Here is a 14,526-nt window from a genome sequence, read left to right as displayed (position 1 = left end):
TAAAAATTAAATAGTGCAAATTTGATGTTTTATAGTCAGAAAGGTACTTTTAGATGTGCTTCTTTTTCACAGTGCTAGTATGTAATAAAAGGTGACACTATGAAAATGAATAATATAGTGATTAGAGCTTAATTTCATTACAATTGTAACACTAAAGGTATTTTGGTTATTTTGGTAATTTGGTTATTTGTCAGAGCTGTCCATGTTTCTAAATGGGGAAGATGAAATGAAAATTCAAACAGCGTATATATGAGCATTTCTATATCTCACATGGTAATAGGAAAAATGAGTTGTTCAAGGCACATTGAGCAATTTAACGATTATTATTTTTTATTTTTTGGGTTGGATAAGATAGCTAAAAATCTGAGGGGAAGACCATAGAATGAATTAATAAAATATGCTGAGTTGAGAGGACAGATTAAATTAAATGTTTATAATTATCCCAGGTTGAATGGGATGGCATCTATTATGAGTATTTTAAATTTAAAATCATATATAGTATGAATTGATATACAACAGGGTGAGTTTGTTATTTACAATTCAAAATGTTAAAATATGGAAGTATTTTTTAAAGTATGTCATTATTTTAAAATATGCAACTTTTATATGTTTGATTAAGGTGTGTGTGTGTGTGTGTGTGTGTGTGTGTGTGTGTGTGTGTGTGTGTGTGTGTGTGTGTGTGTGTGCGTGTGTGTGTGTGTGTGTGTGTTTGTTTAATATATGAGGTGGATTTCTTTAAATTTGTATTGGGTTGTATTGGACAAATGAAGGTGTCTGTGCATGTTTTTTGTATTTAAATGCAGTTTTATTTTATTTGTGACAGTTCTGAAGAAGTCTCATGGTTTGAGAAGAAAGCGCTGAACTAATTTTCGATTCAATAAAAGTTTTTGTTTTTAGTAACCTGGTTGCATTGTGGTAGCCATTTATCCTTGTATTATGGGTTGGCGTTTGACTATCAGTACCATCCCAGAAGCCAGTACCATAACTGCCTTTGTCAGGAGGTTGAAGTGAAAGCAGTGACTAGTAGGATGGTGGATGTGGTCAGTATTCCTCATGGATATAGCTTTAACAAGGTTTATCAAAGGTAAAATATCAGTATCTGGTACCTACATATATAATGTGGCAGCACACAAATGACAGAGATACACAGAACAAGCTGCTGCCTTCAGTATAGTAGTTGCCATGTTGAAACAGTGCATGCTGTGCAGTATAGTGGATAGTCTGCATATACTGTACCTCAGATATTACTGCAAAGCAACACAAACAAAAAAAGTTTCAAATGGGTAAGTCACCATCATTTTGCACAGGTGATAGGGAACACTCCATACAATTTATTTTTATTTTTTATTTTACATTTGTTGACTGGGGTAGTCTAACTGGATATATGTCCATTTTCAGTAGGGTCCCGGGGAGAAAAGCTCCACATAGAAGACATACACAAACAGAACATAAACATTAATTACAGAAAGCTTTTTAGACAATAACAGGAGTTCCAAGGCAACAATTTTTTTTTCCAATGAGAAGAGAGAAAAGGATTTAGAAGTATGTGGTAGACACCCAAAGCAAATTAATAAGCATGAACAAGAGAACAAGCTACTTATAAAAGGGATTGGAATAATTAGTTGAAGGGTAGTAACTGAATTATAAGATGGTAAGATGACCAATTCTGTTGTTCATAGGTACAATAAGTAAGTTTGGAAGGTTATGGCCTTAAAGCTGAGAAAGAGAGATGTAAAATGATGATGGGCTAGACTGACAGTGAGAGATACTCTAGTCGGGGTTAGCACAGGGACATAGCCAGTGGGTTGTAAGGTATGATTTGAAATTCTTTTTAAATAGTGAAATTGAAGAAAGAGATGTAAGTTCACCAGGAAGTAGGTTCCAGCTTTTGCCTGCAGTTTTAGCGAAAAGAGATTCTCCTGCTTTATTGTTAGATTTTTGATTAGTGATGAGTAGTTTGTTTGCAGAGCGTAGGTTTGTAAGATTTTTATATGGGCAGATTAGACTTGTGAGAATTGGTGTGTTACTTGGATGATAAAGGGTTTTATTGGTAATAGTTAGTTGGTGAAGTAGAATTTGGTTCTGCAGTTCCAGCCAACCCAGTTGTTTCAGATTTTGGCAGTAATGGGATCTGATAGGGGAGCCAGTAGCAAATCTGGCAATATTATTGTAGGAGATTGCCAGCTTGTTGAGGTTACTTTTTGATAGATTTGTATATATGTGGGAGGCATAAAAGAGTGTTGGGATGAGGTGGGTGTGGGCAATAGAAGTTCTAGCTGTGGGAGTAAGGAAAGGTTTAATTCTATAGAGGGTGCCTAGTTTTCAGTTAACTGATTTTATTGTGGTGTTAATATGAGTATCATAGTTAAGGTTGTGGTCAATTGACACTCCTAAGAGTTTAGTGGTAGTGTCAGGGGATATAACTGTACTATTTTTAGATTTAATAGTGAAGTGAAGTGGGGTGGACTTGAGTGTGGGAGTAAATAGGAGTAGTTTAGTCTTTTTGGGGTTAAGGTGGAGGCAACACTGTAAAAACCAGTCCTCAACAAGCTCAAAGACATTTTAGGTGAGGGACTGCAGTTCAGACAGTTCAGTAGCGGAGGAGATTAAAGTGGAGTCATCTGCGTATTGAATGGATACAGCATGTGGGATACTAGTAGATAGATCATTTATGAAGATAGAGAATAGAAGAGGGCCCAGAATAGAACCTTGGGGTACACCAAGGGAGACAGGAAGGTGTGAAGATAGAGTGTTGTCCCAGAGTACTGCCTGTTGCCTGTTATCTAAGTAGGACTTGAACCACTGTAGAGCTTGACTATCGAGTGAAAGTGACTTAACTATATTCAGTAGTAGGTGGTGGTTAACCATATCGAATGCTTTTGAAAGATCTATAAAGATAGCAGAGGACAGGGTGTTATTGTTACGGTTTTTATTAATGTAGTCAGAAAATGATAGGAAGGCTGTAGTGGTACTATGGAAAGGTCGGAAGCCATGTTGAGAGCTAGCTAAAAGGTTATTTTGGAGGAGGTGTTCTAGCAGTTGGCGATGGACGCATTTTTCCATGATTTTAGCTATGGGAAAGAGTAGGGCAATTGGACGATAGTTAGAAAGTTCTGTTGAGTTGCCACCTTTGTGTAAGGGAATTATATGTGAGACTTTCCAGATGGATGGAATGGTGCTTTCAGTGATGGTTCTATTAATTAGGATAGAGATAGGGTAAGCAATAAATGTAGCTGCTATTTGAAGATGCTTAGCAGGTATGAGGTCAGCAGAGGGGGTAGAGGGTTTAAGTTTTTGAAGGAGAGTACAGATAAGGGATGTAGGCACAGGTTGGAGTTGGAAAGTGGGTGGTAAGTTATTTAAGGATGAGGAAAGATTCGAGGATACAGGAGGTAGAGAGTTAGCAAGTGACTGGATAGCTTCAGTGAAGAAGGTATTGAAGGAATCAGCAATTTGTTTGGGAGTATTGCTAGTGATTCCAGATGGGGTTGGTGTTTTAGAGTTGCCTGGATGTAAGTCTATTGATTCCTGACCAGAATTGTTGTGGACTTTGTTGATTGGAATGTTGAAGTTGAAAGAAGAAGTTTTTTTGTCCAGTAAAATTGATGCTTTAGTTGAGTTTCTAAGCTGTTTAAATTTTAGATGGTCTGATGGGGTTTTAGAGGTACGCCATTTGGCCCAAAATTTGTTTCTTAGTAGGATTTTTTGCTTAGTTTCCTTCGTAAGCCAAGGAGCAGTTTTGGTACTGCTCCTAAGATTACGAAAGGGGGCATGGAAATCCAAGATTTCAAGGAACTTAGAGTTAAAATATGCCACTGCTTCATCTAGTTGGAGGTGTTTTAAAGGTGACCAGTTGCATACACTCAGTTCATTTTGGAAGTGTTCTGGGTTAAAATGTTTATTGCAATGAAAAGTTCTAAAGGTTGAGGGACTGGTAATATTAGTCTTATGTTGAATTATATAAGTTAGAGAGTGATCACTAATGTCAGCTGGTAGGATGCCTGTCATATATGTTGTGGATAGAATATTTATAAGGATCCAATCTAGGGTGGTTTCTTTGTTAGTAGGTTTATGGATGCGAGTAGGTGAAGTGATAGTTTGGGAGAAGCCATAAAGGTTTATGTGATTAGATGGATTATTGGAATTGCAGGTATTCCAGTCTATATTAAAGTCACCTAGAAGAATGGTTTCTTGTGGATAGTTAGTAGATAGCCAGCTAAGGATATTCTCAAGGGAGGTGATTTTATTACCTGGAAGAAGATATGAGCATATAATGTAGATGGACTTACTAATGTTTAGCTGCAGCTTAGTGATAAGAATTTCAGTATTGCTATCAGGAGGTGGGTGCGTAACAAGTGGTGTAACTTGGAGGCCTACTTTGTATAATAAGGCTACACCCCTGCCCTTCTTGTGAAGACGATCCATTCTTATGATACTATACCCAGAAAGGGTGATTTCATAGTCTTGGGTTGTTGGTTTTAACCATGTTTCAAAAAGGCCAAGAATGTCAAAGTCATGTATTTCCAATAGGGCATGAAGGTGAGTCACTTTGTTATTGACACTTTGTTTGTTTAAATGAGATATGAAGAGGAAGTTTGGAGGCCTAGTAGGGGTGTGAAAGGAAGAGGGAGAGGGTTTATCTGGGTTAGCTGGTGTAAAAATGGAAGGGCCAGGATTGGGATGAATGTCACCCTCAAGTAGGAGGTGAAGGTGTAGTCTAGGTGTGTGAATTAAGATCCAATATGTTATGTGCTCTTTTTATTTGGTGGTGTTTATAGCTAATGTGGGTGACTCTATGATACTTTGGGAGGAGGTAGTTAGTTACAAAAGTAATGTTGATGTGTTTAAGAGTAGCTGATGAGGATGATAGGGAAGTATCTTTTGTGTGCATCTGGAAGTTAGTGAAGCTAAGATGTTCATAGGCAGTTAGGACATAAGGAAGGAAAAGAAAAGGCAGAATTAAGAACAGGAGTAGGGGTTTGAGGTTAGTTGATATGGGATAATTAGGCATAGTGCTGAAGTAGCAGAGGGTGGGGAGTAAGTAAGTAAGAGTGTAAAGTAAAGTAGGAGGAGTGTAGTAAGATAGGATATCTTTAACGAGATGGGGATGGGATTGGATAATGGGGAGGTGGGAGTGGCTAGAGAGGCATAAGGCTAGGTACACTGGGGGTGGGTGAGATTTGGGGGTAGGGTAGGGGAGAGGAGTGAGCCCGTAGGGCGAACGGAGCAGGAAGAACCAGGTGAAGGATGAAAAAAAGAGAAGAAATCAGTGAAAAATAATCAGTGAAATGCTGACTGCTGAGGGTAAGTGAAGGTAGAGGAGAGTAAGGTGGTATTAGACTTAAGTGGAAGTATGAGGAGGAAAGGTAGCTAAGTGAAAATGTGGTTGTGAATTTGAATGGGGTACAGTGGGACTACAATAGAATAAGTAAGAAAAAGCTAGTTCTCTGAGGGTTTTTAATAAGAAGCAGTTGGTTAGATGTATAAGGATAGTATCAAGAGAAGGGTGCCATCTAGTGGGCAAAAACTATACTGCTACTGTAGCTCCTGGAGGGAGATAGGAGGACAAGAGTAAGGGAGGGAGGGAGATAGTGCAGTCAAATACAGAGGCTACAAGAGGGAATGGCTAGAGGTAAAGAAATAAAGAGGAGTATGGCTGCTGGTTATCCTGGCAGGGAAGGCATCTATTGTGTACAACAAATAGATTAGCATACAGCAAATAACATACTTTCTTGTGTCCTTGAGGGGATGAGTTCAGGGAGAAGTTTGCCTCTATTCCTTAACTTAGGAAGAGACAGCAGGAATTAATTTTAAATAATTTTAAATAACTAATTAATTAATTCATTAATTTTAAATAACAACGATAGGGAACATGCACACTGTGACAGGTAGCACACATATACACGAGTTTGGGATAGGTTGCATTTCATTACTGGTTTAGCTGTTATTAATAGGGTGTTTTTCCATTTGGTGTGCTGCTTTGTGACATGGGGTATTCAGTGGATACTCTCAGTATTCAAAGAGGTATCTCCTGGGGTGTTCTATGGAATATCATGTGGGGCTTTCTATGTGATGTCTTACAGGGAGTTCACAGTGTGCAATTGCCACACAGAGTGAAAGTCCTCCAATTCAGGATCATCCAGAAAGACCTGGACATATATGTGTTACACTGTATGATGTCCCAGGTTAGGAGTGGGATGTAGCTTTGCAGGATGATGATACAGAGCAATAGAGCCAGCTCTGTTATGGACTGACAGGGCTCCTGGTCACAGATGCAAGAAGAGTGGCCTGTTTCTTGAAGTTTCTGCAGATGCATAGGCCACATCTGCCACTGAGCTAGCTTGTCTATATCTAACCCTGTCACATCTAACAGATATGGTGTTGTGTGACATGGCTCTGAGTTAGCAGCATATAGATGCCATTTGGGCGTGTAGAGAAATGTATCTATTTATTTATTTATACATTTGTTTACCAGGCATACCTCTCAACTGTCCATAATGTCCAGGTTTTTGCCTCTTATTTTTTGTCTTTTCTTCATAAAATTTGTGGTTTTCTGGAAAATCACTGGGATGATTTGAGGACTGAAGTCACTAAATAATGACATACAGTTGAGCTTCAGACTTCAAATCCCTCAGAAAATGCATGGTAACACAAACTTATTACTCTAGCAACCTTCTAAGTTTAAGAGAGCAGTATTTAAAATCTGACCCTACTTTTGGGTCTTTATCCCACCATTTTCTCAGGCTTTATTCAGATTTCTTGTACTAAGAGGTTGAAAGGTATGTTACCGCGTCAGTGCTCTTGTCCAAAGACCCTTTTCAAGCATGACCCGGGCCACTAGGCTAAAGAATATAAATTGCAAAGGAATAAAACACATAGTAAATTGCAGTAGTAAATTGGGTATATGCCATGATAAGGGCATTTGGCATACCAGAGGCCATGTCAAGAGAGACAGTATAAGGAAAATGCTGTACAGTGAAGCAGTAAATGGAGTAATCTTAAATGCAAAGAATCTGCTACATATGCAGAGTAGCACACTTCCCACCTTCAAGGTAAATTAAGATAATTGAATGAGCAGCCTCAAATTCTCCCTAGGTCTATCTAGTACTGCTCTCCCTGAGACTGGACAGACCTTCTGAATATGGGTAATTGGTTAGGCTTGTAATGGTCTTCACACTGATTACATAGTACTTGCTTATGAATCTATAGAAGCTATACAATGAAATAAAATTAATACAACGACATTAAATGGTAAAAGTAGTGCAAAAAATAACAAAATGTTAAACTACAGAGAGTAATTGAAGACTACCAGTGCATGGAACGTCATGTACATTATTTAGAAAATGTAATATATATGTGTGAAATGTAGGCAGCAGATTTATTTATTTTTATTTATTTATCTGTATTTGTTTACTGGAAAAGCCCAACTGGGCAGTGACCCATTTTCAGCAGAGGCCTGGGGACAAAATCTCCAAGAGATCGCATTCAGTTTTTTACACTAAAAACAGAGACAACAGTAATACAGCTTTACATACAGCATAATAGAAAGTTGTACATACAGTGTAAGCAATACAAATGAAATATGTACATACAGCAACACAGGGGTAATCCATTTGAAGCTTGCAGGACAGGAGAGCAGGAATGCATCTATCCATCACATGATAACGTAAGGGATTAGTACACAGGAAAAATCTGTGATGACAGCTAGGAAGTTTCATGGAGGTATATAGGTGAGTAGGAAAAAGGTGGGATGACTGACAGGGCAGAGATGAAAAGATGAGATAATTGGTAAAGAACATAGTATAGTATTAAGTGCATGGGTGGGGCTATCCAGGTGACGTGCATGAACATAGATGGTTATTGTTTAGTTATTGCTTATGTTGAAATTCAAAATTAAGTAGTTTCTGTATTTGTCTGATTTGGAGATGTATAGAGTTCCACAGTTTTTGAGAGGTAGTTAGAGTACAGAGAGTTGCCAGATTGGGAAATTGTATCAGGAGCAAATGCTGACATGAAGGAAGTCTTAGTATTATATTGTCAGTGAGTAGTGAGAGGGAGAGGAATTAAAATAGTCCAGTGCATTAGTGCAATGATTTGAGTATAATAATCTGAACAATATTAATGAGTATTAATGCATCATAAAGAACAGGGACTCACAATGGTACCACTCATACTTTTTCTTACGATGAGAATCATGATGATTAGCTCTTGGATGGCACTTGTGGCAGTCTGCATGTGGGTAAAGGTCCTTGCCATCTGCACATTTATCTCCTTGGACCTCTGTACTTCTAAGGATATGTTGTGTACATGGGCATAACTAACTCAAGGACATAGCTGGATAACAGGTATAAACCATGTCTTATGCAGTACTTATGGTATTTACGTATTATCGCAACCACATTCGGGGCAGGAGAAGCGGCTCATTCCCAAGCCCTTGTCCTGCCGAAATATGTAGTGCAAGTTACTGGGGAGGTGTGTGTCACTGTGTTAAAAGTCTGTTGAAGAATTCTTGAAAGAAAACCACCAGGTAACTAAATTGGGGGAATGTCATTTTCTTTGTGTGTATTAAGCTAATCATTCTTACAAAACTTGGGGAAAGTGCTTCAACAGACTGCGAAAACAAAAGATTCAGAAAGGAACATTTCAGGTTGTTCAAGGGTCAGCAACCTTTCAAGGGCTCTCTGTTTGGTTGATGCACATGAAAATATTTGGCTTTTTTGTATTCATGGGTGGCACCATAATACCATGGTCGGCATTGTGAACTTGTTCTGCCGGTTCATGTACTATGAATGTCCTCACTAGGTGTAATTGTTTTTTTTTTTTTTTTTTGGCCAGATTTGTTGCTTCCTGTCACATCCCAAACACATGCTGATAGGAGAATGGTGCCTTGTGTACCTCTCATTTTGTGTGTCTGTATGTGTATTTGTTGCAGCGGAGCGGGTGTCATCCCGGAATTTGTTCTCTCCCTCTTGCCCTTTGCTTCCATGCTAGCGGGCCAACTGCTGCAGGATACATACGAGACAATGAACACCCATCCACTCTGTATTTGCCTGGCCATATGCAATGTGACCCAAGTTTCACTGGCTGACATCAAGATAAGGGCGGTATCATCAGAGACTCAGTTAATGTCTACAGCAGCCGTAAATCCGGAACATTGGATGCCAGAATTCAAGTCAAAATTCACCTTGAAGGAAAACATGTATTGACTGCAACTAAGATACATTTCCTAAAGAAGATCTAATGTTCTAATCCAGCTACTTACCTGTCTTGTTGTATGACAGATCAGATTTTATGTATTCAGAACTAAAAGCTTTTGCACAAACTACCAATTATTTGCATTCTGTGCTAAATCTAGAATTTGTAAGATAATTCCAAGTTTACCCTTTCCAGAGGGGCTGACTAATTGTTTTGAATTCTGTCACAGTAAGTATGGACACCCTTTACCTGCAACTCCCAGAGCTCATTCCACTATCGCTGTGGCCAGATGCATATGGCATGCTTCTGACCGGTGTGTCCTTTCGCTGTTAAATAAATAAATGAATGAATAAAAATATAAACAATTATACAATGACCCCCATTAACATTCCAAAACGTGCATGCTAATTGGTCAGCGTGCACGTTGTAAATCAGACTTATACTAATGGAAAAAGGTCCGGTCGCCCGGACTTTTTCCATTAGTGTAAGTCTTTTTTTTACAGCAACGGAGAACGCAAGATCTCCGTTGCTGTTTAGACACTGTCTCGCTATGTTAACATAGCGAGACAGTTTTAAAAAAGTAACAGAGATCTTGCTTTCTCCGTTGCTTTTTTTAAAGCTGTCTCGCTATGTTAAACTCCTTTAACATAGCGAGACACTTTGTAAGAAGCAACGGAGATCTTGTTTTCTCCGTTGCTTCCACCCACAACTCTGATGTACTGTGTAAGCATATGCATGCGCAGTACATCAGAACTGCTGCAGAATACCAGACAGCTGTGGAAGGACAGCAAGTTGGCATTATACAATGCCATTATTTAAGAAAAGTAATTATTTTTTTTCTTAAATAATGTCATTGTATAATGGCAATAACCCACTTCTGGGTGTAGGTAATACTGGATTTACCCACGGTTGTCTTTGTTTGGCCACTCAGGCTTCGCCCTCGTGACTAAACCACACCAACCATGGGTAAATCCAGCATTACCCACACCCAGGTGTGGGTTATTGCTATAATAAACAGCTGAAACAACAGTGCTTTAAAATAATAAGAATTCAGAATGGCTGAAATCACGGGTCAGAGTGTTCTCACTATGCACTTCCTAATGGCAATTAGTTCAAAAAGTATTTGTATGGATTGTTTTACGGCCGCTTATAGCTGTGTGAACACTGAAAAGCAGTTTTGCAAATGGTGGGTAAGGGTAAGCAAATATGTATACGAAGCTGAAAATACTTAGGTATTTGCAAAATATGATCTTATTTTTCAGGGGAAGCTGCTATTCTGCAGCCCTCTTACCTCTATTCACAACATTTTAACTACATACGAGTAAGAAACCCCTTACACCTACTAGCATTTTCACAGCATTTTAACTACGTATGAGTAAGAAAGCACCACAGCTGAAGAACAAATATAGATATTTAAGTAATAAAAGAAAACAAAACCAAATGTTACGACAATATAATCGCTATCCTAAAACAACAAAAAAAAACCTCTAATAGGTTCATAGGTTCATACTAGGCTATCTGCCCTAAGGCATTTATAAGCCTAGCCAGAATGTGTTTGGCTTTTGCCACCCATTTTAAATTTATTTTGCTATGCCCTTTTTCGAGGTTAGTATACTGTGCCTCTGTCTAACAGTGACACAGAAGTGATACTCGGGGTAAACCTACGATCTCCCATCCACTCATCAGGATTCTTCTTGAAGAGAGTCAATGAGGGACTCTGCCTTACCTGGACTGGGATTTTATTCCAGAGTGAAGGGAGCCTCTGGGTTATGAATCTGTCCCTCCAGCATGTCCTATTTATTTCAGTGCTGAGGTTCAAGTCTCTCAAGTGCGTAGCTCGATGGGATTTGGATTTTCTGAGGTGCAGCATGTCCATTAATTCCGGGTTGGGCATGGCTTTATACGTCAGGCACAGATCGCCTCTGAACAGGCGGTATGCCACTGAGTAGAGCTGGAGTTTCTTTAACCGGGCAGCATATGGCATCTGTTTGAGCCCTTTGATCCTCTTGGTGAGGTACTTTTGGGGTCTTTCCAGTTGCTGCAGGTGTCTGGTAAGGTACAACCCAAAAGGGGCATTGTACTCAATTATGGGCCTGATGAGAGATGAGTAAAGAGGCACGATGACCTCCCCTGATCTAGATGTGAATCCCTTCATGATTAGGTGGGCTATATAAAATGTTTTTCTAACCACTTTGGCCACGTGGTTGTCAAATGAGAAATTGCTATCAACTTGGGTCCCCAGGTCCCTAATTACTTCTTCTGTACTTAATGGATTACCACCTATGTGGTAATTTGTGGGCACTTTGTTTTTGCCAAAGGGGATGACAATACACTTTTTGGCATTTACCTTGAGGCCATGGCTCTGGCACCAGTTGTCTGTTTCTATGAGGCCCTTTTGGAGGATGCTTGTGTCGGCTGGTGAGTCGATTATGGCGCCCAGTTTGCAGTCATCTGCGAACTTGGTCAGCCACAATCCTTCCGTGTTGGCCTGTACCTCCGAGAAATATATACCGAACAAGAGAGGGCCCAGGACTGAGCCTTGTGGGACACCACTTGTAACTGGTTTGGAGTCTGACATGGCTCCAGCAATTCTAACCATGTGGGTTCTGTCCTTGAGCCAGTTTGCAATCCATCTAGTGACATAGGGGTTTATATTTAAGCTGGTGAGCTTATCTATAATGCCCGAGTGGGGTATTGTATCGAAGGCTTTTGTGAGGTCCAGGTAGGCTGTGTAGACCACCTTCCCCTCGTCAATGGCCTTGGTGACTGTTTCAAAGAAATCGACCAGGTTTAAGAGGCAGGATCTGCCCTTAACAAAGCCGAACTGGGTAGGATCCAGTGTCTGTAGGTCCCCAATATCTTTATTTATGAGGTCCATGATGATCCTTTCCATAGCTTTGCAGACCAAGCTAATCAGGCTTATGCGGCGATAGTTTCCAGGATCCGTTGAGGCACCACCTTTATGGAGAGGGACCACTGTTCCTGTACACCACTCTTTGGGCACATATCCTGTAGTAAGGCTGAGACTGAACAGTAGTTTTATGTTTGGGTTTAGCTCTTCTTGGAGTTCATGTAGGATGCAGCCCGGGACACCGTCTGGTCCCATTGATGCTGTGTTTTTTGCTTTGGAGAGGGCGGCTCTTACCTCAGCATCTGAGATGTCAGGGGGGGGCAGCACTCTGCTGGGATAGATATTTGCCCTTTTGGTGGGGAGGAGGGGGAGTTTGCGCTGAACCTGTCAGCTAGGATGTTGGCAATGTCTGTGGGTTCGGTGTATTTTTTGTCATTTTGGACTAATTCTGAGCATATCTGGGAATTACCACCCAGGTTCCTAACATAACTAAAGAAAGCCTTGTGATTATCCTTAGTGTCCTGTGCAATTTTTCTCTCGAAGCTGGCCTTAGACAATTTTATGAGTGCCCGTAGTTATTTGCTAATACTGATCAGTGATGCCTTCCCTTTTTGGGATTTTGCTCTATCATTTAGTAGCTTCCTCCTTCTATTGTATAGTTTGTTTATGGCTGGAGTCCACCAGACAGGACGTCTGCCTTTGGAGGATTGGGTCTTGGTTTTATTTGGGATCGCATGATCCATGCATTCCTGAAGGTGTTCATAGAATGCGTTTATAAAGGATTCTGCGGTCTGGGCCATATTTTCCACAGGCCCGGGGGCTTTGAAGGATTCCACCTCGGTTTTGAGGAGTGTGAAATTTGCTTTAGAGAAGTTTTTCACTGTGGTTTTCTGGGCAGGGGTGGGGTCGGGATGTGAATATCCAGTGAGATTAGTTTATGGTCTGATCTTAACAGTGAGGGATACACTTCTGGTCTGGAGCATAGAGTCCCCATGTTGGTGATGATCAGGTCCAGTATGTTTTCCCCTCTTGTGGGAGTGGTAACAAGTTGTTCCATAGCATTTGAGTTTATAAATTCTAGGAACCTTTGGGCTAGGGTGTTGGAGCTAGAGTAATGCTCCCAGTCTATGTTTGGGTAGTTGAAGTCGCCCAGTATAATGGTGTTTGGAGAGACCTTCATATTTTCCAGTGTTGTCAGGAAGGCCGAGTGGGGTTCCTGGGTTTGGGAGGGTGGTCTGTAGCAGACTATAAACTGGAAGGCAGTTTTACCCACTGTTAGTTGCACATGGATAGTCTCTGATGCTTCGTGCTTTGCCACCAACCTGGAGGTGTGGGTATCTTTGATGAATATCGATACTCCCCCTCCTTTTGTGGTTCGGTCCAAGTTTTGGGGCCGAAAAGCATGGTATGAGGTATAACCTGGTAGTGCTGGGGTGCTCTCGGGAGCCCTGAACCAGGTTTCTGTTACTTCACAGATATCGATGTTCTCCATGCTAAGGAGAGTTTCAAGTGCGTGCATCTTGAGGTTTAGACTTCTGGCGTTGAGTAGCATTACTCTTAGTTTCTTATCCCTTATGATATTTATGGAGGTGGGTTTGTCTTTTGAGCCTTGCCTAAAAAAGGCATTATGGGGGTAGCAAGAGCCTTTGCCAATATCCGAAAGCCCAGGGGTGACAGGTGCAAGCCGTCCCTAGTGAAGCATTGTGGCTTGTCAAGCATATCATCCCAAGCTGACAGGCATTGGATCCCCTTTGAATTACACCAGTACTTAAGCCAATTGTTGAAATTGATCATCTTGTCTTCATATTGTGGCATAATTCTTGGTGAGGGTAAGATGCTATGCAAGGTCAGGGACGTACCGGCCTGGGCTACATGCTCAGAGAGCTCCTCTATGTCTCTTTTCATGTAGTCCAGGGAGGTACGTCTCAGGTCATTCACACCAGCATGGACAATGACTGAGTCATATTTGTACTTGCCTTGGAGTGACCTGAGTGCTTGTGTTATGTGGCGGATCCTAGCGCCCGACAGGCTGCTCACAGTGACCCTCTCCTTGTTCAGCCTGGTGAGCGGGACGTCAGTGTGCCTGACAATAGAGTTTAATGTTCAAAGCATAATACCCCCCCATAGCGGGGTTACGAAAAATGCACAAAAAACTCATATTGTTTCCCCTCCATGGAAATCTTTAGTAAAAGGCGAAAGATTTATGCGTTCTGAAAGGAAACAGGAGTAAGAGTTTTGTTGTTGTTGTTTTTTTTGGTTTTTTTTTTGCAGTCTCTGTTATATAAAATTTGTCTGTAATATTAACAAAGTGGAAACCCAAATAATCGGCATTATTATGCCACAACAAAATGTATATAGTATAACACATTACTGACAAAAGTAGCTACAGTTACCAGTTTGTTCAGTTGTTAACCTTGCCAAATTTTATTTTTATGACTGGCCAATGAATTGTGGGTAAGGAAATAAAGAGCGTACACAAA

The 14,526-nt window shown here is 40.4% G+C and overlaps 1 non-coding gene across 1 annotated transcript; it reads right to left on the bottom strand.

Annotated features, from left to right (window-relative positions):
* Positions 1-14,160: 14,160 nt before the first annotated feature.
* LOC122792539 lies at positions 14,161-14,276 on the bottom strand. Its single transcript, XR_006363357.1, has one exon. It is a non-coding gene; the product is annotated as a U5 spliceosomal RNA (small nuclear RNA).
* Between the last annotated feature and the right edge of the window lie 250 nt (positions 14,277-14,526).

This window comes from Protopterus annectens, chromosome 1.part2, assembly GCF_019279795.1.
Source record: "Protopterus annectens isolate FY-2018-M chromosome 1.part2, PAN1.0, whole genome shotgun sequence".
Taxonomy (NCBI): Eukaryota; Metazoa; Chordata; order Ceratodontiformes; family Protopteridae; genus Protopterus; species Protopterus annectens.
The sequence above is the reverse complement of the archived record's forward strand: the minus strand, read 5'-3'. Positions and strand labels throughout refer to the sequence as shown.